Below are 26,944 nucleotides of genomic sequence, written 5' to 3'. Positions count from 1 at the left end.
GATTCTGGGTCTGTAAACTGGCTCAAGTCTGGGAATTGATTGAGAGACTGTAACTTTCTCTGTTTTTATGATTCGGGTTAGACTTACATTCACTTGACCTAGAACTTTCTGCTTACACAGACCAAGTTAGAATTTGGTTAAGTTTCTTATCTGTTCCACTTCTAGGAATACCTTGATCGACTAGCCAACAATGTAGGTCTGGGTGAGCCACACTATTCTGATTGTGGCTTTGACTCTGCTGTCCATTACAGTAACCAAGCTCATCTTTCCTTTGGCGGTTCCTTTGGCGGTTGAGTGCCATCATTTGGCCCTTGCTGCACCGGGATCCATTATTCCTCTTGCATTTGTGATTCCCAATTCAGTGACTGCAGTTACCACTGTGAGGTCTGGTCTGCAGAGAACAACGATCACAGAGCTCTTCAAGATTGCCAGGACTCCCCTTGCAAATTTATTTCTCACAGTTGTGATGAAAAGTGTGTCTTCTGAACCTTCCCAGGATGGGTGTGTAGGTTTTAAATGATAAATCCACTCTAACAGTCCAGTCTCTTTGAATCTCTTCCCCTACATCAATCTAAGGCAAGTCTGGCATTTCCAGTTCACTCACTGCGGGCCACTTTTTGGTCCACTTTTTAGCCAGCCAACCAACCAGTTAGAGTCCTTTCGGATGCCCAGGCTGCAACCTGAAATCTAGAATCTCTGCTTAGTGAGCCCCTATCAATAATCCAACTTTATGTTCCTTCCACCATTATACCACATTCTTAATATCCACTCCCACATATATTCCTAAGATTGCTGTCTGCATAAATTAGAAAAGTCAAGTAGTTCTTTTGGAGTGTAGCACACCTCTTCATGGGTTGCACTTTGTACCTTACCTTTAGGGGCCTGCTGGGACTTGAGCCTAGTTATAAGTCTAGGAGCAAAGAGGGGGTGGAGGTGGGTCCTGGGGAGAATTAGCTTTGCCTCAAATGGCAACTCCTTTAGGGGAGGCATTACAGATTCCTTAAGCAATGCAGCGTTGATCCCCTCAGATAGGAGATAGAGAAGCCATTCCCACTGTGGGCGAGGAGGCCTTCTTTCACTAACAAAGAAGCCTCATCAAAATTTAGGAGTTCAGTGTCCCAGATTTCATCAGGGTCTTCTTGTATGTCCCCATTCCAGCTTTAAGGATCTGATTCTTTCCCCTTCGATGCCCTCACTTCAACAGTAGACACCTTGAAAGTTCTCTAACTCTCGTGGGATTTTACAGTCCACCTAATATATTCTCTTACTAAATTCCCTTTCTCCTGAAAACAGTAGCCACACTACAAAGCTGAGAGTTCATCTTGCATTGTAATTCAGTAAGTTGCAGGATGAAATTCTGGGATTGATTTTCAGCAATCTCAGCCCTGCAGCCACAGGCTGTAAGGGTCTCCTGGGGGCACAGAGAAGATTTCAGATCATTTATGTGGTGCTTGAGCTGGGAATTCGAATTCCTGAGCTCATCCTTTTCTTTCCCCACTTTGTCCAGCAACATTGGAGCAACTAATCTCATTATAATTCATTATTTTGCCAAAAATATTGAAAGTATCATATACACAGTCACTCAGATCCCTGCTCCTTATATGTGGTTGATTAGGAGTACCCAGTGGTGATATTTTGCATCTCTCTACTGCCATATTGCACCATGGACTATTGGTGCTCTCTTAACTTCTGGAAATAGACTCATTAAAGCCCTTAAATCTAATCGGATTAGTGAGACAGTTCCAAGAAGCCCTGTATCAATTCAAAAAACTCATCCTTAAAATTCTGTTCCTTTAGAACCACTCTCAGTATCAAAATCTGCATTAGGGTTTTCCAGAGAAATAGATCCATCCAACAGGAAGAGCGAGAGAGAGAGAGAGAGAGAGAGAGAGAGAGTGTGTGTGTGTGTGTGTGTGTGTGTGTGTACACAAAGAGATTTATTATAAGGAATTGGCTCATGCAATTTTAGAGGCTGAGAGGTCCCACAAGCTGGAGACCCAGGAGAGCTGATGGTGTAGTTGAACCAAATATGTTCAGAGTAACTCAGGCTCTGATAGAGATGTGAAGGAAATGTCCGGGGAGATCAACTGAAATCTGCTTGGAGGGGTCAGGAAGGGCTCGGAGGAAGTGACACTTGAACTGTGTTGTGAAGGATGAGGAAAGGTTTTCCAGGAAAACTGGGTGGGAATCAGAACTCCGGCATAAAGACCATGAGTGCTTGGGTTCCTACAGCTAGTTCAGTGTGACCTAAACCAAGGTAAGTGTGGGGACGTGACAGGGACACATGTGGGGAGTGAGGTAGACAGGCCACTATGAGAGCCACAGGAATTATCCAGGGCTTCAAGCAGGGGAGTGGCTGTGTATACTAGGAACTGCTCTGAGGGTTGTATACTGAGAACCTACTGTGTGCCAGGCCCTAGGGTTTCAGTGGTGAGAACAGAGGAAGTCCCTACCCTCTTGGAGCTGACATTCTAGAGGGAGAGTAAGACCATAAGTGATAGAAGAGTGAAATATGTGGTCAGTCTTTGGTAGTAAAGTGATGTGAGAAGGAAGACAGGGGTGCCAGGTGTGTGTGTGTTGGGGGAGCAGAGTCAGGGTAGAGCTAATGTGGTTCTAAATAGGGGCTTACTGAGACTTTTGGGCCCTTGAAGGATTTGAATAGGGCAGCCATGAGGATATCTTGGAGAAAGCATTCCTAGCAGAGAGAGCCACCAAGGCACTATGCAAAATGGCACAGCCACTATGGGAAACGGTTTGGTGGTTTCTCAATAAGTTATATAACCCAGCAATTCCACTCCCAGGAATGTACCCCAAAGAATTGAAACAGCTGTTCAAACAAAAGCATGCACATGTATGTCCATAGCAGCATTATTCACAATAGCCAAAAAGGTGGAAACAACACAGTGTCCATTAACAGACAAACGGATAAACAAAACATGGTCTGCCCATACAATGGAATATATGATTTCAGCCATAAAAGGGATTAAAGCACTGATACATGCTACAACATGAATAAACCTTGAAAACAGTATGCCAGATGAAAGAAGCCGGTCACAAAAGGCCACAGAGTATATGATTTCATTTCCACAAAATGTCTAGAATAGGCAAATCCACTGGAACAGAACACAGGGTTGCCAGGGGCTGGGGGGAAGAGGAAATGGGAAATGAGTACTTACTGGTTTTTGGGGTGATGAAAATTATCTAGAACTAGATAGAGGTGATTGTTGTACAACTCTATTAATGTACTAAATGACACGGAACCAAACACTTTAAAATGGTTCAAATGCGGGACACCTGGGTGGCTCAGTCAGTTAAGCCTCTGACTCTTGATTTAAGCTCAGATCGTGATCTCAGGGTGGTGAGATCGAGCCCCGAGTTGCGCTCAGCCAAGGTCTGCTTGTACCTCTCCCTCCCCCTCTTGCCCCTCTCCCCTTGCTCCTGTGCTCTCCCACTGTCTTTCTAATACATACATACATACATTAAATAGTTCAAATATTAAATTTTGTGTGATGTGTACTCTACCACAATTAATGCCTATTGATTGAAGGGAGAGCAAGGAAGCTGGTGTGCATAGGGTCTGGGTGGAGACTTTGGCCTTTACTGCCAAGAAGCTAGGAGCCATGGAAGGTCTGTAGCAGAATAGTGAGGTCATGGACTTGGGTGCTGGCTCTGGCTGCCATTGGAGGGTAGACTCAAGGGACTGTGCAAAGGAGCCAGGAGACCCATGGGGAGGCTGCCATGGCCATCCACACGTGTCGCGAGGGGGTTGAGAAGGCGGGGGAGGGCGTGAGAAGGGTTGCAATTACTAGCTATCATTTAAAAGTCGAGCCGTAGGGCTTGCTGATGGTTGCGTGTAAGATGTGAGAGGGTAAGAGGCGTCCAGGATAACTGAGGTTTTAGCCTGCACTGAGGGAAGGATGGAGCTGCTCTTTCCCAAGATGGGAGCCCCTGGGAGAGGAGTGGGTGTGTGGAGGAGAGCAGCAGGGAACCTGCACTGACCTCACCAGAGCAGACAGGAGGCAAGGTTTGCGGGGGTCGGGAACAGACCTGCAATTGAGCAGCCTCAGGAAAATCTGCAAGGGCAACGGGGTCAGGGAGTTTTGTGTCCAAAAATAAAGTGATGGGAACTTTATCAAGCCCTCACTGGGAGCCAGGCACTGAGCTCTTGGCCTGCGTCATTTCATTTAAGGGACACAGGCCCCCCTGAGGTGGCAACAGTTGTTAACCATTTTACAGGTGGGTGTGGAAGGCTCAGAGAAGTTAAGAGACTTGCCCAAGGTCACCCAGCAAGTAAGTGGCTGGCCAATATTTAACTTCCAGGAACCTGGCTCCAGGACCCATTGCTTGTTTTTCAGGAAATGGTGGTTTCCCAGGGCAAGAGCCAGTGCCTTTGAAGGCAACGCAGGAATTTGCAGGTTCTTGCTGTCAGAAGTCCCAGGTGGGTGGGGAGGGGTCAGGATTTGGTCTAAGAATACTCTGTGGGGGGCAGCTCAGGGCCAGAGGTGAGAGACTTTGGTCCAAGGCAGTCTCATTGCCCTCCTTCTTATTCTGCTGATATTGTAATTATTGTTATTATCAAAGTCAATCACTCTGGAGAAGGGAAAGAAAGTTCTGGAAGGGAAATCACCAAAAGTTTACCAGAGGTTTTTCCTAGGTGACGAGATTTTCCAAAAGTTGTTATTATGGAAAATTGTAGACATCCACAGAAACAGGAAAATACGATGAACCCCCTTGTCCTGATCATCCAACACCAACTGTTGTCAGCATCCTGCTGTTCTGGTCTCATTTATCCAACTGACCCCCTCCACTTTTTTTTCCTAGAATATTCTGGAAACCTCAGAGAGGTTGTTGCACTCATAGATGGTAGTGGTGGGATTTTGAGCGATCGTTATTTTTGATTCATCTGGATTTCCTAGTTTGTGTACAGAGATGTGTATTTTTTGTCTGGCTTTAAAAATTGCTGAACTTTTGGGCACCTCTGTTTCCTCATCTGTAAAATGGGGCTGCTAACAGGAGTCAGTGAGCTTATCTCTGTAACATGCTAACACATTGCCACAACATAGGTGTTGCTGTTTGTGTTATTATTTTGAATGAGGTGTGATTTTTAAGGCGTAGATTCTGCTTTCAGGCTCTTGACCAGAACATGAGCTGCTCTGCTCAGAACCATCATCCCCTTGCCCTCTTGGCCTACCCCACCTGGCAGGTACATACACAGGACATGGTGAGAGCCTAGGTTCTCCCACTGGCTGGGAGACCCCCTGCTGGCTCCCAACATCTCTGTCTCCACATCTGTATGTCGAGATTGTCACAGCACCCATAGGGCTGCCCCATAGGGCTGCTTTGCATGAATGGAATGAACTAGTGTGAATTAAGGTGCAGTACGGTGCTTGGCATACAGTAATTGTTGATTGGCACCCTCTCTCTAGTCTCTGTTTGGGATGAGCATGGGACTGGGACAGGAATGAGGTGTGGAGTCACCAGCCAGTGGAACAAGCTTTGGCCACCATGCAATATAGTCAGGTCACCTGGGTCCAGCCCTGCTGTGAGGTTTTAGACAAGTGTCTTAACCTCCCTGGGCACCCATATGAAAAGCTCTAGCCTGGGCTGTAGAAAGCTGCAGAGGTTGGGGCTTCAGCTGTCGGGACTCCTGCACCCCTACCCTTCTCCACGGCCCCCTGCCCGAGTCCCCCTAACAGCGGCCACAGCCAGGCAGGCTGGCGGGAGGGGCTTGGCATGAGGACCAGCAGATGCCAGTCTCGCTCTGCGCACAGATGTATCTGCCAGTTTCTGATGGGGAGAAGCGATCTGGGAGTCGCTCACTTCATTGATAATTAAATTCAAATTAAGAGAGATTTGCATTTATCAAAAGCCTGTTTGACAAGGTGTCACTGTTCCCATCCAACACCCAGGCAGGCGCTGGGGAGCCTGAGGAGTGGGCAAGGGGAGGTGCAGCTACGTGGGGATAGGAAGGGAGTGACGGGTAGGGGCAGGGGAATGGGGAGAACAGCAGAGAGGCTACCTGTCAGCCCTTCATTATTACAGAGGGTCGTGGCTCAGTGGTAAATGGGTTGAAGCACTGTGTGGCCTTCATCAGACTGCTTAACCTTTCTGAACCTCAGTTCCCTACAGCAGTCCCCAGGGGCTCCTTCCAAGGAGATGGACTGCTACTGTTTGGCTTTGGGTTAGGCAAGGAATCCCCAAGCCTCCCACCCTTCTTGGCTGGAAGCAGGAGGACCATGGATCTGTGGGGGATGTTGGTGGTGCCCCCCGCCGCACCACCCCCAGCTCCCTCCGCCAGCTAGTGCTGCCAGCCATTGTGAGTTGGCTAATAGCAGCTCCCCGCTGTTCCCCTTTCCAGGGAATTCTCAACCTCCATGAGCTGCCCACCCAGAGATGTCCCATCCCACCCCACCCTGGGGGCTGACTGATTCAGGGGACCAACAGCCTGGCTCCTTCCTTTAAGGAAGGACTGCCCTTTGGTACCCTTCACCCTCCAGAGCTCCCCCTGGGATCAGGTTGAGACTAGACTCCTGCTGAACCCACCTCTCTGCCCAACTTCTGCCTCAGCCCCCGCCTGCTTCCCTCACTCCCTCCAGGTTCCTTCTGAGTGCCTTCCCTCCATGAGTCATCTGCACAAGAATCCCCATCTCGGGTTCTGCTTGTAGAGCATCCAGCCCAGGACAGAACCCAATCCAGACTCAAGTCCCATCTTCAGTACTGTGTGATCTCCAGCAGGTTGTCAGCCTCCCTGAGACTTACGGGGCACACGGGATAAGATAGGCCCCACTTCTTTGGGTTGTTTGCTAGAATCAGGGAAAATTGTGGATGTGACATTCCGTCTTGTCAACTAGATGCTTTCTTCAGAGGTGAGAAGGATCCTGTTTGTCTGAGTGGTCTGAGTGTGCTTGGTAGGAAGAGAGTGGAGAAGGTTTGGGGAGCAGAAAAGAGAAAGGTGTATGCTGGGGACAGGGGGGTGATTCAAGAGATGTCTAGGAAGCAGAATGTTGAGGGTTTAGTGGTAGATATAGAGAGGAGAGAGGGATGGTCAAGGATGACTCCTAGGGTTGAAGGGCTAGGTGGGGGATAGAGCCCCTCTTGAGATGCAGGAATCTTCTCATACCCCTGGGAACCCTCCAGATGAAAAGGTCAGTGCTCCTGTTGGGGAGAAGTATAGCCTTCACTTGCTGTGTGATTCTGGGCAAGTCACTCTTCATCCCTGGTCCTTAGTTTGCCCATCAGACAATCGTAACCTCTCTCCTGCCACTGACAGTCAAAGGGTCTATATGGTGGGCTCAGTGAAGTAATATTGTCCTCACCACAGATACCTCACTAAGGAAGTGAGGTAGCAAGAAGCACCAAAGTTAGACTTCAGAAGGAATAGTCTGTATGGTGGGTCTCTGGGCAGTTGCAAGAAGCACCAAAGTCAGACTTCAGAAAGAACAGTCTGTATAGTAGGTCTCTGGGCAGCTGTTAAATTCCCCTCCGTGGGAGACCCAATGATCCAGGAAAGGAGCTCCTGGACGGCTAGTTCAGGAACAGGCTTATATTCAGAAATACTGGCTTTTGAGGTCATGGTTACTGAAATGGTTGCTTTTCAAGCTCTGCATTGGGGCAAAGCCTCCTGGATCCTCAGTTGGTGCTCTTCTTATGGCGGTGGGAGTTCCTGGCTTTATCTGATCTATTTCCCCACCTCACCTCAGACCAGCCAATTGCTTCTCCTTCTTTGGGAGGCTTTTGTATTGTGGCAAAGAAAACCTGATATAAGAAAATCTATTATACAAAGTGGATGAACAAAGGGATGACTGTATATGCATTGCACAGGCTCATCCATTCCTTCCACAGTGCTCAGCTTCCCAAGGTCATTTCAAATAGGATAAGATTTCAAAAGAAAGGCTTCCTCTAAGAAACTGCCTATGGTGTGGGCCCACCTTCACTCTGCCGAAGGGTTGTTCATAGTTACAGGTCCTAGATGTTAAAATCGGACAGACTTGGGTTCAGATCCTGAACCCAAGCTAATGCAAGGCAATTGAATTAGCTGTGTGACCTTAGGTGTCACTTGACCTCTCTGAGCCTCCATTTTCTTGTATGTAAAATGGAGATATGAACAGAGCAGTTGGGAGAAGTGAGGTGGTCATGGGGCCAAGTCCAGAATAAATGTCAGTATTTGGCATTTCCAGTAACTTCTCTGTTCTTTCCATCCTATTCTGGTTCAGCTCCCCCTCCTTCACCTTGCTCCTTATAGAAAATTTTCCAGTGTTGAGATGTTCTTTGTCAACTATGCTTGCAAAAGCAGCAGAAGAGTTGGGGTGAGCTGGAAATCCAGTTAACAACTTTCCGAGCACCCACGTAGGGCTTTAGAGGGGCCAGATTTCCTGAGCAGAGGAGCGGGAACAGCAAGTCCAGGATTCTGTTGATGGGGGACGGTTGTTTTGGAGGCAAGTTTCACTTTTCCATCAATACTATAGATTGAGCTGGCAGCAAAGAGATTTATGGAGTTTTATTGAGGTTTTTCTCTTTTTAAACAATGAGTTACAATACAACCTGTCAAACTGAGCGCTCCCTCTTGATACAGAAAAATGTATACGGAGGGTAATTTTATTCTCCTGGCCATGGTGAAGGCAGATCTTCAGAAGTAGTCAGATACCAGCTTTGTGGCTGAGTGTGTCCTCATCTTTCATATTAATAGGTTTCATCTAGTTGATGTTCTCTATTTACCCACAAAACCAGAAAAAAATGCCGCAGCTAAGTATGGCCCCTGCGTAGGCAGGCTGAGGTGGTCTGAAGTTAGGGGAACAAGGAGGGCAGGATTGGGGTGGGGTTTTTCTGCTTTTTTTTTTTTTTTTGCATAGTAGGAATCGCAAGGATCTGCACCTCTTGTCATACCTTGGCTGGGGCTCCAAGGCTGCAGAGATCTCTGACGTGACCTCAAAGGCTCTGTGACCTTGGGTAGGTTACACCACCTCTCTGAGCTTTAGCATTCTTCTCTATAAAGTGGCATCATATCTTTTCTGATGTTCCAGGTTGGACTTTTCTGTGGCTCAGTTTTCCTACCTAGGTACAGTGCCTGAGAAGTGAGTGAGATCAGGTGATACCTGTGGGACACATTTCTCTGGTTTCATTTTTTTTTATCATCTCAAGAGATGAGAGGAGATGGTATATGAAGGGAGATCTTCTTTGTTGATCACCAAGCCTTGATTTCTTATCCTTAGAATTAAAATTATAATTTAAACCTGTAGCTTAGGCACAAATTAGGGGCTCAGGGGCTTAGTTTAACATCTGCCCCCCCCAACACACACAGACACACAGTTCTTGGTAGAAGTGTCCCTCCTTCTCTCTTCAAAGGAGGCAATCTTTTTTTTTTTTTCAAAGTAGACTTCACACCCAATATGGGTCTTGAACTCATGACCCCAAGATCAGGAGTCTCATGCTCTACCGGCTGAGCCAGCCAGGCACCCCACATTGGAGACAATGTTTTGTCATTATTAAGTGAACAGGCTCTGGACACAGATATCTGTGTCTGCCACTTGTTTGGTAACTCCAGTTAAGTGTTCTCCTTCTCCAGGCCTCAGTTTCCCCATCTGTAAAAGAGGCATGATGCCATCTCCATGGGCTAAGTGAGATGATAATAAAAATGATATTTATTGAGGACTTGCTGTCTAGCCTTGTACTAAGCATCATCTAAGTATCTAAGCATCTAAGAACAGCCCTATGAGATGGGTACCTATATTATCCCCATATTTCAGGTGGGGAAAACTGAGGCTCATAGAGGTAAAGTAACTTTCCCCAGGTCAACAGCAAGTAAGTAGCAGTTTAAGTCTCAGCTGTGGGCAGTTTCAAAGCCTGGGCTCCTGAGCCCCCAAGTTATGTGACCTCCTGATAAATGTCAAGGTCTCAGCTCTATGCCTGGTATGTAGTAAGCACTCAGTAAATGTTGGCTGCAGTGACCATGACAACGGTGGTGATGCTTGGGCCACCTTTGCTTGGGGGCAGGGGGACAGAATGTAGGATGGATTTCCTGGCGAGTTCTATCATGGTTTCATAAATTTCCATCAGATTTCCAAATGGGAAGTCTCATGCTGAGATGAGCCACATGCAAAGTACAGCCTTCCCATCTAGAATAAAAGGAATATATTTATATATACATGCTCACACTTTGGTATCTCAGAAGCCAGGCAGAATATTGTAAAGCAATGTACAATGGCCTAAAATATCGTTCCAATTTAATCCATCTATCTAGTGTTCCATCTAATTACTATATTAGAAAAGTCTTCAGACCATGTATTGAACATTATAAATGGGAATAAAATGATTCTGGTAATGGCTTAATAAAACAGGTGAGGTAGCTCCGTCTGTCTGCCTGTATCCTTGGACCATGGCCAGATTGATTTGTCAGGGAAGGAAGAAAAAAAAAAAAGAAAGAAAAGAAATGGGCTTGTGTTGTTGCATTTTGGAGATTGTCTCCATTAGGGGCCCTTTGATTTTATTCTTGTTTTTCCTTATGAGAAGTGGTTATCGGTTCCTTTTGTTAACAGCAAAATATGTAGAACTGATGGAAAAACTGGCAGCAGCCGTTTCATATTTTATAAAGCTGCTCCCGGCTTGTAATTTGCCAGTTGGGATGAATTGGGGAACTCTGAAACTCCTGGTGAATTTGCAGCTGATGGCTGCAGTCTTGTCTGAGGGCGTGTGTAACCATCGGGATTTAGCTGCTCCGAGAAGCCGCAGCTAGGGGAGGCAGAGGGAGCCCAGGGTCCAGAAATTATACACCAACCATTTGGAACTAGAGTTGACCAGTCAGAGGAGATCTGGGCCTTTTGTGCATCAAGTCATCTTTCCTCCATGTGCCTAGATAGGTGTTTGCTTTTTCAGAATCTCGGAGGCTTTCTGTATAAGTCAAAAAATGACTTTCCCTTCTCCCCCTCTCCAAATGCTCAGTGTCTTTGTACCGTGGGTCCCTGTTCCCTTTCCTTAAAAGCTGCCATTGCTAGTGAGACTTGACACATCCCTGCCTGAATTTGGTCCTGGCTTTGGAGCTGGTGTCCAGCAACCAGTGACAGGCGGGCCACACTACCCATAGGTGTGTATCCCTCTCCACTTCTGAGGCCATGATGAAGGAGAAAAAAATACCCCTCCCCCCAAGTGCTGTGCGTTGTTCCAGCCCCAAACTCTAATTTCTTGCTCCAAGTAGACTAATATGCGGGTGTCAGAGGTTAAATTCCAGTGCACCAAGAAGGTGCCCATCCTTCTCAGAGGCCTAGCGTATACACCAGGCGTCATCCGCGTTGTCATGGCTACACGGGCCCAGGACCCCAGAGACAGGAGCGCAGAATTAATGGCAGTCCCGAGTAAAGGATTCCTGTCTTGGCGAGGTTGATGGATTACATTGATGTACCATTTGTCATACTGTAATTGTTCTGGCAAATGTAATACCCACTAGTATAAACATTGTACTGCTTTGCTAATAAAACCCAAAATAGGAAGAGAAAGGATGATACAGTGTTATGCTCACTTAAAGAGACAATGCCTCCTTTCCAAGTTGGAGCCCACTTCTTCTTCCAGAAGCCTCAGTGCCTGATGCCTTCTCCATCGATGTGCACACGTGTGCTAAAGCAGCTGTCCAGCACCCGCCGTCCCAGCATGCGTGGTGTGGGGTGTGTGTACAGACATACTCTCTTAGTTTCCCTCTCTATCAGCATCTCCCACGGTTCCTCCTCTTGGGGGTTTCATCCAGTGCAGCTGGGAACTGACTGACTAGTTATTGTTTAAAACCTTGTTGAGTTTCCTTGGTGCCTGCCTGGCATCCCTGATGGAAGCTGTTGGTCCAAATTGACTTGGCATTCAAGGCTCTGCTCTAGCACAGCTGCTGCTTCCAAGAGGTCTTCCCTGACCAGCCCATCTTCACTGAGCTCACATCTCTCAGGCCTGTGTGACTCTCGGTGAACCTGCCACTGCCTGGTACGTGTACTGCCTTATCCCTCTCGTTAGATCATGAGGTCCTGGAAGGACTATTCCTATTAGTAATGCACTCAGCTCAAATAACTGAAAACTCAGCCAGGGATGCCTTACATTTATGGGTGGTATTTTTTTGTTTTAAGAACCTTTATTTTGGGAGCTGTTTTAGGTTCACAGAATAATTGAGCAGGAAGTACAGAGAGTTCCCATTACCCTTTGCCCCCACATATGTGTAGTCCCCCACATCAGCATTCCTCCCCAGAGGGGTACATTTGTTACAGTTGATGAACCTACATTGGCATATCATCACCCAAAATCCATAGTTTCCATCAGGGTTCACTCTTGGTGTTGTATATTCTGTGTATTTGGACAAATATATGATGGCATGTATCTACCATTAGACTATCATATAGAGTATTTTCACTGCCCTGAAAATCTTCTGTGCTCTGCCTATTCATCCTTCCCTTCTGCTGACCCCCAGCAACCCCTGATCTTTTTACTGCCTCCATGGTTTTGCCTTTTCCAGAATGTCTTAGAGTTGGAATCATATAGTATGTAGCCTTTTCAGATTGGCTTCTTTCACTTAATAATGTGCCATTAAGGTTCCTCCGTGTCTTTACATGGCTCGATAGCTCATTTCTTTTTAGCACTGAATAATATTCCGTTGTCTGGGTACACCACAGTTTATCCGCTTACCAACCAAAGGACATCTTGAGGGTTTGTTTTTCTCAAATGACAAAGTTCACAGGTAGGTGACTCTCTGTCTTTCCATTCTGCCATATTGGCCTCCCTCTTCATAGCTACAAGATGGCTGTTTCTCCTCCCAGTCTCATGTTTGCAGGCCAGGAAGGAAAAGAAGGGAAGGCCAAAGGGACAGAGGGCAAAAGGTTTTCTTCCAGTGAGGAGTTTACCTTCCAGGTCAGGAAGTGAAGCCCTCTTCAGGGACATCTAATTTTCATCTCATTGTCCCGGACTCTCACTGGCTACTCGTACCTGCATGGGAGGCTGGGAAACCAGACCTTGTAGCTTTCCATCCTCTGGTAGAAGCTGTTGTAATGGTTGAATTACGTCCCCCCGCTGAAAATTCACAATTTAGAGTCCTAACCCCCAGTACCTCAGAATGTGGCTATATTTGGACATAGGAATTACCTTGACCTTGAAAGGTAGTTAAGTTAAAATAAGATCATTGGGGTGAGCCCTAATCCAGTATGACTGCTGTCCTTATAAGAAGAGGCGAATAGGACAAGACGTACACGTACAGAAGAAAGACCATGTGAAGACACAGGAAACATAGCCATCTACAAGCCAAGGAGAGAGGCCTCAGAAGAAGCCAACCCTGCCAACACTTCGATCTAAAACTTCTGTCCTCCAGAATTGTGAGAAAAGAATTTTCTGTTATTTAAAGCTACTCAGTCTGTGGTACTTTGTTGTGGTGGCCCTAGCAAACAAATGCAGATGATAAAGGAGAAGGGGGTTGGAATGGCTTTGGGAGGGCCAATGTGTACTGCTTGCCACACGTGGATTCTCTCATTATCCCATTTTATAGAAGAGTAAAGAGTCAGGGTCAGTAACAAGTCGAGTGCTACATGGCACTCTAGTGTAATAGTCAGAGTTTTAACTGAGACCCCCTGGGTTTGAATCCCAGCTCCACCACTAACAGTTCTGCGCAACTGCGATAGAATTGCATCAGTCCCCTGAGCCTCAGTTTCCTCTTCTGTAAAATGGAGGTGACAATAGCTCTGATCTCCCAGGGCTGATATGAAAGTTACAAATGAGATGAACTATGGGAAATTATCTACAGAGTGCCCAGGATGTAACACGGTTTCGTAGGTGCTCACAGAGCTGGAATTGGAACCCAGATCTGTCTGATTCCTGGACCTGGCATTCTGCTCCCCTGGGAAGGTAGCCAGATCAGAGCAGCACAGAAACGGCTGGGATTTATGTCCCCATGATCCATTCTCACTGTCTCTATCCCCATAGCCCAAAGGGCATCCACTGTGCGCTGCCTGCCCAGGGAAGCCCCCTCTTCCCTAGCACATCCACATGTGGAGTGAGGGGTTGAGCAGAAGCCTGAGGCCCTCTCACTCTCCCAGCTCCAGGATCCAGCTCTTGGAGGCTGGGGGCCCCGACTGCTAGATCACATGGAGCCAGGTTTGACTCTGGCATTGAGAGGAGACAGTATGAAAATGGATGATGTGCCTCCTTGGAGCTGAGCACCTGCAGGGCTGTCGTGGGGGGTCACGTGGCAGAGGAGGAGGAAGGCACAGCTGCTGGCCTGGAGCAGACCCCTGAGGTACTACAGCCAGAGGTGGGAAAAGACCCAAGTAGACGTGCCCAGGAAGCTGATGTATCCGGGAGGGCTTGGTAAGTGAGACTTTTGGGTGGTCCAGATCCCCCGACACATGGACGGACTGGTCAAGGGAGATTCTCCACCCAGGACCTCGTCCTTGGCCTGTCCCTAAAAATACTTCTTCTAGTACAGTGGTGCAGCTGTGGTGGAAAATAGTATGGCAGCTCCTCAAAACATTAAAAATAGAATTACCATATAGTCCAGCCATTCTCCTTCTGGGTATATACCCAAAAGAATTGAAAGCAGGATTTTGAACAGATATTTCTACACCCATGTCCACAGCAGCATAAATTACAATAGCCAAAAGGTAGAAGCATCCCAAGTGTCCATCGACAGATGAGTGGATAAACAACTGTGGTCTATTCATATGATGGAATATTATTCAGCCTTCAAAAGGAAGGCAGTTGTTCAGCTCAGGTCATGATCCTAGGGTCCTGGGATTGAGTCCCGCATTGGGGGTGCGGGGGGGGGGGGGGTCTCTGCTCAGTGGGGAGTCTGCCTCTCCCTCTGCCCCTCCCCCTGCTCGTGTTCTCTCTCTCACAAAAATAAATAATTAATTTTTAAAATAAGAAGGCAGTTGTGACCCGTGCTGTAATATGGATGAATCTTTAGGATATTAAGCTAAGTGAAATAAGCCAGTCAGAAAAGGACAGATACTGTATGATTCCGTCCTGTCATACTGTATGATTGACACCCAGAGGAGTCAAGTTCATAGAGACAGAAAGTAGAATGGTGGCTGCCAGGGGCTGGGGAGTTCATGTTTTATGCGTACCGAGTTTCAGTATTGCAAGATGAAAAAGTCCTAGAGGTGGATGGTGGTGATGGGTGCACAACTAATGCTATTCAACTATACACTTAAAAATGGTTGAAAATGGTAAATTTTATGTTACGTGTATTTTACCACAATAAAAGTACTGCTTTCATTACTGCTGCTCGTACTGATAATACCAGTGATAAGAAATGATGCTGCACTGCATACTTGACACAGATTATCTCATGGAAGCCTCCCAATAACCCTAAGTAGATACTGTTAATAAGTAGTTAAGGACACGAACAGTACTGAGGTTCAGGGCGGTTAATACATTTGTCCAAGGTCACACAGCTGGCAAATGGCTGAACTGGACTTGGAACACACATCTGTCTGTCCAACACACATCTGTCTTTCAACCATACCACCCTAGTCTGCCCCAGACTTTGATTAAAGCAAGGTTGAACTTGACACTATTGACATTTTGGGCTGGCTAATCCTTTGTTGTGGGGGGACATCCTAAGCATTGTTGCTTGTGTAGCAGCATCCCTGGCTCCCTCCACTAGATGCGAATAGCACATACTTCCCACCCCTCAAAGTGAGGTGGCCAAAAATGTCTCCAGACATTACCAAATGTCCCAAGGGGGCAAAATCACCCCCAGTTAGACCCACTGGTTTTACGGGGACCTCCTGGCAGCCCAGAGGATATCAGATAGTCGCTGTCATTCTCACCAAGATAGATTCGCCGGCCTGCAAGTGGCAGCTTCTCACAAACTCGGGAGAGCCCATGTTTAAAGCCACATCAACGGATGGACATCAGCTTGTGCACAAAGGATCACTGGGGCGGATAGGGGGTATACATGCTTTCTTTGCCTTTTCAAAGGATTTTTTCACAGGAGAGTCCCCACTGCCCAGACCCCCTCACCCTTAAAATGCCCAGACAGCTTGAACCTCCCTTTTGGCATAAGGCTGGGCCCACCCTTACTTGTAGCTTGAACAGTGCTCATTTGTAAGATGGTTCATACTAGCAAAAAAAAGTCCATGCAGGTCTGTGTACGTACATGGTCCACACACATAGTGGAATTGTAACTTTTCCATTAAAGATGTCGGGACATTTTGTTGGATGAATAAAGAAAGTGGTAGACTAGGATCCCATTTGGGGGAAAAATTCTACCTATGAATGTACATGTTAGTTCATGAGTAGAGAAAAGCCCGGAAGGGTGGTGGACCCCAGAGTGTTCCAGTGGTTTTGTTCACTTCTGTATCCCCAGTGTCCTGGCACACAGTAGGTGCTAAATCATTATTGATGGCCAAATCAGAGTAGAAAGATGGGGCTGTCAAACTTTCTTCTTTGTGTGCTTCTCTGTCACTTGAATTTTTTATAGTGAGCATATATTAACTTGGTGGCTAAAGGGAAAAAAAACTTCCCCCAAAGAAAGGAAATTTAAGAAAAAAAAAAAAAAGATGCCTTGAATTTGCTTAGCTCTTCTCTTCCTTCTACAGAGCTCAAAACCCACATGCCCATCTTGCCTGAGCCATGGAGAGAAGCAAGGCTTGTGCTTTATGGTCCTTGTTCAGTCATGCATTGATAACATTGGACTCCCGGAGAAAGCTGCTTCTTTATTTATTTCTCTCACTTCGGTTTTTCCCCGGGCTTTTGAAGGTGGGGGGGGGGGGGCCCCCACAGGGGGGGGGGGGGGGAGGGGAGGGGCGTTAGGGAAGGGGTTGGGCCCTCGAAGATTCAGTCTTGCTGCTACCCCAGGCAGGAGGTAAAGGGCTGGACCCAATGACCTCTTGGTGGAGAGGGGGCTTCTACTCCTGTGACTTCTTCTCTCCATGCCTTTGAGATCCTTCCAGAGCTGCCCAAGCACTGGGAGAAGCTGGGGCCGTGTGGAGGTCAGAGAGGAAAAACAGGGACTAGATTTGGGGGTGGCGGAGCAAGTTTCAGGACCACGAAGAAGAGGGGCATGTCATCTTTCTTTGCAGTGATAGAGGAGGGAGAAGAAACAACCCCACGCCCCCAGCCTTCTGATCTCTGAATATGCCAAAGGCCTTTGAGTTTGTACAATTGCATCTCAGATGTTTCTTAAAGTTTACAACTGACCCGATTCGTAGAAAAAGATAAACACCCTTCCTATGTTTGGAGTCATATGTAATTTTTATCTCTTGACCTTTAAATGTAAGCAGCAGTAAAATGAAGAACTATTGCAGTCATTTAACACTCTGGCTGTACTAACTGGTTCCTGCCTGAGAACCGTGGTTTTAAATTGGCTAATGCAGAATACTTGCAGAGCTAATAATAATTCAGATTACTCCTGTCAGCTATTCCGGTTTCATGGGTAATTTAGTAGTTGAATAAATTTTTAAAAAAATTCATTCGTTACCATGCACTGTTATGAATCAGTAGATGGTTTACCATTGGCAGCAGTAACTGTAAGAAGATTTAAATTGCTACTGAAAAGGATTTGAGTGAAGGTAATGTTTTATAATGTTCTAAGCCATATGCACTACTTTCAGGCCTCATCAGTTTTACATTGATTCCTAGTGAAGTGTTTAATTGCATCATGAATGCAATATAATTCAGTTCTTTCTGCTAATATGGTATATATCTCAAAGTGATATACAGCACTGACAGGGAGAATTCGCAGTTTTGTCCAGATTTGGGAGGGCAGTGAGAATTGGGCGCCTACTGGATGCATGAAGAGCAGGCGGCAGAGGGGGAGGCTGTAGCCTGCTGCCATCTTGCTAAGACTGGGTGGGGGACTGTCATAAGCGTGTGTGGGGAGGGGTAGGCTGTGCTGTCACCAATCCTCAGTGCTGACGGCCAGCCAGAGAAGGGTCTGGTGCTGTAGGCCTTCCCTGGGAGGGCAGGGAGATCTTTTGGCTGGCTGAGAAGTCCCAGAAGGCTGGCCAGGCCGGTTCCCGTCATCAGGTGCTCCTGGATTTTGCCTGGCCATCTCCTTGGTCATTTCTAAGTGGTTATCAAGAATTGGGCTTTCTGTTGCCATTTGTGTAGTTTTTCATTGAATATTTATTGAGCACCTAAAGAAATGGCAGTGGAGGAGTGGGCGGTAGGTGGCTGTTAGAGCTGGGGGCAAAACCATCCTTTGCTTTTTATTCTCTGCTGCCCACGAAACAGCCCAAGGTATAGGGATATTCTTGCTGGGGTAGGCCACTGAATTCTGGTTTTAAGAGGCATCTCTACCTGCCATCCTTCCAGGTAGAAGGATGCATTCTTCCAAATTGCAGTGTGTGAAAGCAAAATTCATTCTTTCTGGCATCTGTTCATTCTAGCATTCATTCTGATTCATTCATTCAGTGAATTCATTCAGCCAGGCACTGTTCTAGCTTCTGGGGATATAGTGGTGGACAGATATGCCTGCCCTCATGAAGCTTCTATTCTAGTAGGGACAGACAGACCATAAGCAGATATATAATTAAGAACACAAATTAGCCTCAGATATTATTGATGACTGTCTTCCAGTGGGATCCACTTGATACCTTGGTTCTGGAACTTTTTTAAAGTATCTCAGTACATTCATTCACTCAGGCAGCCATAACAAAATACCACAGACCGGGTGGCTTCAACAACAGAAATATATTTTCTTGTAGTTCTGGAGTTTGAGATCAAGGTGTTAGCAGCGTTGGTTTCTTCTGAGGGGTCTCTCCTTGGCTTGCAGATGGCCATCTTCATGTTCACCAGGCAATTCTCCCTTTATGCATATCTATGTCCAGATTTCCCCTTTTTATAAGGATACCAGTCATATTGGACTAGGGACCTCATTTTAACTTGGTCACCTCTGTAAAGACCCTATCTCCAAATATCCAAATAAGGTCACATTCTGAGGTAATGAAAGTTAAGACTCCAACATAAGAATTTTGGAAGACACAATTCAGTCCATAACACCCTGTGTAGAGAGAGCGCTTGTGTGTGTGTGTGTGTGTGTGTGTGTGTGTGTGTGTGTGTGAGACTGTGGCAGGGTGCTCTCAGTGAAGGGAACAAGGAAACAGTGCTAACTGTGCTCTAATCAGGCTCTTTCTGTCAACCCCTATGAATGATGTGAAAGTCAGACTTGCTTGTCACGTCAACTCCTTCTCCAGCAGGACCTTAAAATCAGAGTTCATGCATTTTCAGATATCTGATTGTTGTGCAGCCACAAAGCAGAAGCCCAGGGCCTGGGGCTCCCCCTCAGCCTGGCGCCTCGATGTAATCAGAGGCTCCTTTTTATCCCCACTCTCGAGGAAGGCCAGCCGGGCCACCTTTTTGATCATCGTAACCTTGACGCAGAAGAATAATTTATCCATGCCCCCGGACAAGGAAATTGCAAAATATTATTTATGAAGGTGAGCCGACACATCGTAATTCTGGCCCTGCGTTTCTGGATGTGGCTGGCCGGGATGGGAAATGTAGGTGATGTTTGATAATAAAATGGGACAGTGTACCCATGAGATGGAGGTATGGGAGGAACAAGGAGTCTGGCATCCCATGAGAGAGATTTCAGGGAATGAGAATTGTCCCAGAAGCTGACCCAAACTGCCCTTCCCTGGACTCTCCAGTGAGAAGTGGGAGGAGAGAAGTTTCCAGGATATAGAGAGGCTGGTGTGAGAGGGGCTATTGAACAGCACTTTGGGCAGGGAAAGGTACAGGGATCTTCTGAGGATTGTGGCCTTTGTTTTGGGAACTTGGGAGGGAACTTTGTGGTAAAGTGGTCATGAGCCCTGGCTTTGGAGCTAGCCAGCCTTGAGTTTGAGTCCTGGCTCTGAAGCTTCCTTTGTAGTTTGTGACACTGAGCAAGTTAGGTCACTTTTCTGAACCTTAGTTTGCTCATCTGTACAGTAGGATTAATAATAAATCAACCTAAGAGTTATCTCGAGAGTAACATGAGATAATGCGGGTAAAGTGTAATTGTCACTTCAGTGGGCCTGACTCCTAGAAGCAATTAAGTTAAGTGACTAAGAATGCAGCTCTGGAGCCAGATAGCCTAGCTTGGCATCCCAGCTCTTAGACCTTAGACCAGTCACTTCATCTCTCTGAATCTCCATTTTCCTCATCTGTCAAGTAGACATAAAAAAGGTTACAATTTCATAGGGTCCTCTTGAGCGTTGAATGAATGAATGGAAGGAAAGCATTTAACAGTGCCTGTCTCACAGTAAATGCTCAGTAAATGTTGGCCATTAATATAAGTTCCTAGGACACAGTTCTTGGCAGTCTTCCTTCCGAGAAGCTGTTCTCAACCTTGACTCGGATTTAGAGGCAGCCTGTCTCCCATCTGCCAATGCTGTCCTGTCGAACAACATGCTTAATTTAAAAATTCAAATGGATTTGCATTCCTTATGATTTGAAAAATTCTTCGGAGCATTGAGAAGTGCCCCATAAGAGGGCAAAATATATATTCCCCAGAGGAACCACTCTGGCATCTGTCCACCACAGGGGAGATGGCAGACCCCAGCAGACCCCGGAATCTCTGACTGCCCAACTTACAAACTGGATGTGGCAAGTCCTAAAAACTCCATGACTCTCAGGCATCAGCCGTGGGAAGTTCAGCCCAGTAAATGTTTTGCAGCCTCTCAGCAATTTGGGGTTCTACCGAATTAGTGTTTGGTATTGAATTAGTATTCATTTTCTCTAATATGATATAAAAGTATAATCACATTAGTGACTTTTATAGCATATTAGATTATACATTTGGAACACATCCCCGCCTGAAGCAGCTTTAGGAAAAAAAAAAAAAAAGCCCCGCCAACAACAATAACCAGCAAACCATCTTCCACCCTGGCTCACAAGCCTGGGCTTTTCCAGCTGGGCTGCAGCAACCTGAATAGAAAATTCTCTGCTCTCTGCCTCCTGGTCCCTACAGAGAAAGAATTTTCATTCCACCGCCCTGATTTGTGAAGCATTGAATTTAAGACCTTAATAGTCGTTCCAAATGAATGTTTCTTTAATCCCGGGGCAGAAATGCAGGCTGTGGTTGAGATGTAATTAATAGCACTAATTACTCTTCTCTCCCTCCATCCACTTTTCCTCCTGCCAGCATCCCTGTTCCCCAAGAAACCTGGCAGAAACACCAGAAATGTTCACCTTTTGCTCCAGGATGTCCCTGGACAGGGAAACCAGAGTTCACCCCAATCATGACTCCCTTTTTTGGATTATTTTTCCTCTGCCTCCCAGTGGTTCCTCTAGTTCTGGGACTCCTGGGCCTTCCAGAAGTTTAGATTTTCTAGAACCTGTTTCCAGCCATCATGGTGACTCAACCCGTTGTGAAGGGTGATGTCCTAAGGAGGAAGCAGCACATGGCCTGACTTTCCCGAGCATCTTTCTCTGCAGTGCGGCCTCACTGATGCATTGGTCCCAACACAGATGAAGTTCCTCACAGACTCAGCAAGGTGCCTGTCATCAGACACCCAAGCTGAGGGATCCCGTCAACAGCCCTGTTCAACCCAAAGCTTAGCTTCACCAAACCATTTTCCACTACAAAGAATAAAGGATTAAATTTTTCTGTACATGTAATGAAAGCAAGTAAGCTGGTCAGGAGGGCTAAAATTATTTATTTATTTATACATTGCCTCATTCCCAAATAACTGGAGGTGGGTAGACTTGCCCAGATAAGCTTTGAATGTAGGTTGCATCTTGCATGCAAACTTTGACAATTCAGCAGTAGCTGCCTAGAATGTCACGTTGAGAAGAATTCTTACACCACATTCTGGATCAGCGAAAGAGAGGCTATTCAGTCTATAAACATTTGATGTGCCAGGCACTGCTGAAGGCACTAGGGCCACTGCCTTACACTGGACGGCTAGTGTACATCTGTACAGTAGGATTAATAATTCTAGGAATTCCCATTCCAGTTGGGAGAAGCTGACAGTACATACCAAGAAGGCCAGGTCTTGCAGGGCTTGAGCATAGGAGAGAGTTGGCATCCTGTTCTAATTGCAATGGGAAGCCATTGGAGGATTTTCAGTAGGGAAGTGCCAGTATCTGGTTTATGTTTAAAAAATCAAAGCTTTTTTTTTTAAAGTCACTCTGGGAAAGGGAACAGACGGAGAAGCTAGAAGGTCAGGTTCAAGGTGTTTTTAGGTGTCTGAGCAAAGAATGGTGGAGGATGGAGGATGGGCAACAATTGATTTGATTTGAGCTCTACTGTAGAGATCCAGCTGACCAGATTCATCAGTGGTTAGATGAAAGGTAAGGTGGGGTAAAAGTGGGCAATCCATTAGTAATGTCTGCCACTGGCATGTGAGATGGCAGTGGCCACTTGAATGCTATATATTTGCCATTTCTACCCCATAAGTCATTTTTAGCTGGTGAAGGGAGCTGGAGAGGATGAAAGGGTCACTCAGGGATAGTAATTCATGGCTTTAGTAACAGCTAACAACTAACAAATTCCAGGAGGTGCATTTGAAGGGGAATATTCACTGGCTGTCCATGCAGACACTGTGGGGGACTGCCACATTGTCCCAACCTGAGATTGTCCAGGGATCAGTAAGCAAATAGGACCTTCAGAAGACAGATATTAGACCAAATCCCTGTAGAGTTGTGCAAAGGACCAACATGATTCCATAGAGACACAAGCAAGGAGGTTCAAAGAAAAGAGGCTAGGCAGACAGACATCAGTGGAACAGGTTAATAGGAAAACAGTTTTTAATTATCTCAGGTGAAAACAGAGGATCAGAGGCAATCCCCTCTTCTTTCCACCCTACAAATAGGAAGGACTCAGCAGTATTGGTCGGGGGCAGGGAGATTAATAGCAGATGACGAACTGGAAGCCCCTCTGGGTTGTTGTTTCTTCTTCTTCTTCTTTCTTCTTCTTTCTTCTTCTTCTTCTTCTTCCTTCTTCCTTCTTCTTCCTCTTCTTTCTTCTTCCTCCCCCTCCTTCCCCTCCTCTCCCTCCTCTTCCCTTCTCCTCCCCCTCCTCCTCCTCCTCCCCCTCCCCTGCCCTTCACCCTTCTCCCCCTCCTCTTCTTCTTCTTCTTCTTCTATAAACCTCCATCTTCTCTAAGAAGATCAGACACTTGGAGAAAGCCAGTCATCGTGTGATTGGGCAGGGTGAAAAGTCAGCTTGGCATTGGGCAGAGAGCTGGACTTTGGGAGGGAAGAGCCATTTTAAAAGCCTGGAGCACCCACATGAGGATGTAGCAAGACTGAGGTCTGGGGGATCCGTGAATCTCATTGCAAAATATTTTTAAATCCTTCAGGATAAGGGAAATTTTTGAGATAATGATGTTGATCGGGGACAGGAAAAACTGTCAAACTGCAATCCCTGTCCTTGTGCCCTCGATTCCTACAGCTGGCTGTGTGGCTTCAGGAACATCCAGCCTTAGACAAACTTAATGAAGGAACATTGGCACACAGGCTGGCCAGGAAGATAGAGGGCACAGGAAATGGGACCCATGTGAGGCCTCCACCCCAGCCCCTTCTCCTCAGGCTGGGGAGAGTGATACAGACCCCCGGCTCTCAAACCCAGCTGCTGTTTGGACCCCTCACTCCTACCTAAAAAGATGTTGACAGCACCCACCTGGGAACCCAGCCTGGCCTTTCCAGCCAGGATGCTGAGCCAGCTTGGAGAACTGCAGGAGTATCCTATTTTAAAAGATTAATTTTCAAAGATACATTTTTCTATAAGCGGTATACACGTCATCTTTTAAACTGAGACATTAAAGATAAGCATAGAGTGAATGGTAAGTCTCCTGAACTTCTAACCCCCTTTTGGCTGCTCCACATTTGTTTGTTTTTTTCCGGGACACTTTAACCCATAGACAAGCATGCAAGTGCAGCCCCCTTACTAAAATAGAAAAGAGATTAAGGGATTATTCCTTCCTTCCTTCAACACTTATAAAGTGCCTACTGTATGCTGGGTACTAAGAATACAGCAATGAACAACAACAAAAAAAGGTCTCTCATGGCATGAATAGTCTAGAAGGGGGCTGGGGGGACCAATAAGAAGCACGTAAACAAATAGGGTAAGAGAATCACAAATTGTGATCCTGCAAAGCAAATCAACAATGTGCCATGATAGAGCAGCAGGGCAAGGGGGTTATTAAATGGATCATGAAATATAAGGAGTCTGCCATGGGAAGAAGCATGTGTGTCTGGGTAGTGTGGGATGTGTCTGGGTGTGTACTTCTTACCTCTGTGAATATCTATGTGTCTGGGTTTGTGTGTGTGTGCGCACGTGCATGTGTGTGTGGCTTATATCAGGGAGGGCTGCTGCAGGACTGAAAGCTCGTGTGACCAGAGCCGTTGGGGGTTGGAGGTGCAGGGGGAGAGCAAGGCTACACCAGGCTGTACAGGCCTCCTTAGCCACACAGGGGGTCTGGGTTTTTGACTTAGTGCCCACAGAGCTGACAGAGGGGTACAAAGAGAAGTAATGCCATCTGACAGTGTTATTGGGGATCCCTCTGAAACAGCATTATGGGGGCAAGCAGGTGGCCAGAAGGAGGCTGGTTGGGAGTGGCGAACGATTTGGGCTTCACGAAAAGTGGAGCTAATGGTGCTCACTGGTGGATGATTTAATGTGGCAGAATGGAGTGAATGGAAATGCCTCCCAGGCTCCTGGCCTGAACATCTGGAATGGATATGCCACTTTTTCCTGAGATGGGGAAGACACTGGAAGAAAGGGTGGGGAGCAGGCAGGAGCCCAGGGTTCCTTCTTGGCCATGGGAGATCTGAGATGGCCTCCGCAAGGGATGTCAGGTCTGCAGGGGGTGGGTATGCCATTGGAACTCAGAGTCCTGTGGGCTGGAGGTGAGAAACCTGGGCCAGGCCCTTAGAGGACCTGGCCATGTCCAGGGACCGGGCAGACCCACCTTTCCCGGGCTCTGAGGCCCCATGCAGGGCACCCCATCAGTTATCTCTACACAGCCCCGGAGGCACTGATGCAGGAAACCCAATTAGAAGGATGTCTGCCCTGGGGACCTGGCCCCAAACCTCAGTAGCAGGGAGCTGTGTGGAGCTGGGGTATTTGCAGGGCTGGCTCCCCCAGCATCAGGGCCCTGGAACACTGGATCAGTTCCCCAGGGACTGGGACAGTCTTCCCAGAGGCCAGTTCGTGTTACCCTTAGCTCAGAAAGTAAAGGTATACTGCATTACTAAGATGATCATAAGATCATCTTACGTGCCTTGGTTGAAGGTAATCTTTAAAAGCTAAAGCTGATCCTTCTGTAGTTCATAAGTGTGATGATCGGGTGTTCACGCTGTCGTGGGACATGTGCCTACCTCAAACCTTGTTACAACCTCAGCAATTACCCATCTGATGGTCTAAAAAAAAAGCTAAAGCTGCTGAGCATTTTACAGTGTCAGTCCTAACCACCCATAAGCTGAGTTAATCCTCACAACAACCCCAAGAGGCAAGTTCTACACTGATTCCCATTACAGATCAGGAAACTGAGGTTCAGCAAAGTAGTGTTTGCACAGCAGTGTAGTATAGACAGGATTTGAAGCTAAGCCAGTCTGGCTGCAAAGCCGGTTCTCTTAGCTTTCATATGCTGTGCCAAACGCTTACTGTAAGTTATCTCTTAAAGTCACAGGTACCCTTCAGTTGGGGGGGGGGGGGGTTACCATCGCACCCATTTTACAGAGGGGGAAACTGAGGTTCGGAGAGAGGAACCGCCTAGCTCACGATCACAGAGCTGCTAAGTGGCAACATCAGAATTTGAATCCAAGACTAAGAAGCCGTGAACTTTCTTTTGCACATGGGACATGCTTCTGACCACCAGCTCCTGCTTCCCTCTACTGGCAGTAAGGATCTCTATCCTCCCCAGCCCAAAGTGTCCCAGGGACCCACTGAAGGCAGGACTTGATCCTTGGGGCTGCCCCAGCAACTTCCTGGGCAGAGCTTTATAAATTAACGAGAAACATCAGAGGTTCGGGGGCTCCTCAGAATTCTGTGGTGGGACCTGGTGAGACCCCATCTCAAAAGAGGTGGGTTTATCTCTGGAGTTCCTGCCTGGGGCCCTCAGTGGGCAAGGGCTGGTGCTCATGTTGGACTCAGGTGGCATTAAAGCCCCTACTTCTGGGACATAAAGTCTCAGCCAGCTCATGGGGTTTTGGGCCACTCTGCCCGCTGGGAGACCCCAATGGTTCAATGGGACACTTCTGTCCATCAGAGCATTGATGGGGCAACAGTAAACAGCTCACAAGCAGTGGGAGCTCTATGTGGGATTCACCATTTGCTTTAGCATTTATACTTTAGAAAATACAAGTTCACGTATGTGTGTTTCTTGAACCAGTAGTTGAAAAATCACACCCTGATTTAGAAAAACCTACCTACTCAAGCTTCCAGAAGATCCTTGTTTGATTAGCAGAGCTGTTAAGAGTATGGGATTTGAGGTCATGCTGCTGAATTCAAACCCCAGTTCTCCTGATTGCTGGCTGCCCGACCTTGAGCTTGACTGCTCTTAACCCCTTCAGGTTTTAGTTTTCCCACCTCAATGCATTGTTTTAAGAGACAAACGAGTGCTTAGAACTAACTGTATCTGGTATATACTGTGTACTCAGTTTATGTTAGCTAAGTGTTATTGTTGTTACTGTTGCAGTCTAAACTAGGTTTTCCTGGAAATGGGCAGATAGTAAACATTTATGCTTTATGGGCCACATGGTTTTTGTTCCAACTACTCATCTCTGCCATTGTAACAGGAAAGCAACCGTGGACAGTATGTACATGCTTGGATGTGGGTGCATTCCAACAAAACTTCCCTGTGACTTATAAACGAACATGACAGGGAGAAAAGTCCTTTTTCCTCTGGGAGAATGTGACCCTGGGGCTGCCAGCAGCTATGTTCCCCAAATCACTGGGGAAGCCAGCCATGGTGAGAGAAACAGAGGACAGAGGGAAGCAGAGCCAAGAGAGAGAAATCAAAACCTGCCAATCTTGTTTGAGCTGTTGGATCTAGCCATG

General features: G+C 46.8%; 1 protein-coding gene and 1 non-coding gene across 2 annotated transcripts in view; both read left to right on the top strand.

Moving 5' to 3' along the window:
• CUX2 (cut like homeobox 2) overlaps window positions 1-26,944 on the top strand; it is a 200,838-nt gene that overhangs the window by 26,136 nt on the left and 147,758 nt on the right. The gene's annotated exons all lie outside the window — the stretch shown is intronic.
• LOC123326697 lies at window positions 25,201-25,303 on the top strand. Its single transcript, XR_006541266.1, has one exon. It is a non-coding gene; the product is annotated as a small nucleolar RNA U13 (small nucleolar RNA).

This window comes from Neomonachus schauinslandi, chromosome 14 (genome assembly GCF_002201575.2).
Source record: "Neomonachus schauinslandi chromosome 14, ASM220157v2, whole genome shotgun sequence".
NCBI classification, from domain to species: Eukaryota; Metazoa; Chordata; class Mammalia; order Carnivora; family Phocidae; genus Neomonachus; species Neomonachus schauinslandi.
Note: the sequence above shows the minus strand (reverse complement) of the source record. Positions and strands in the feature narration are given on the sequence as shown.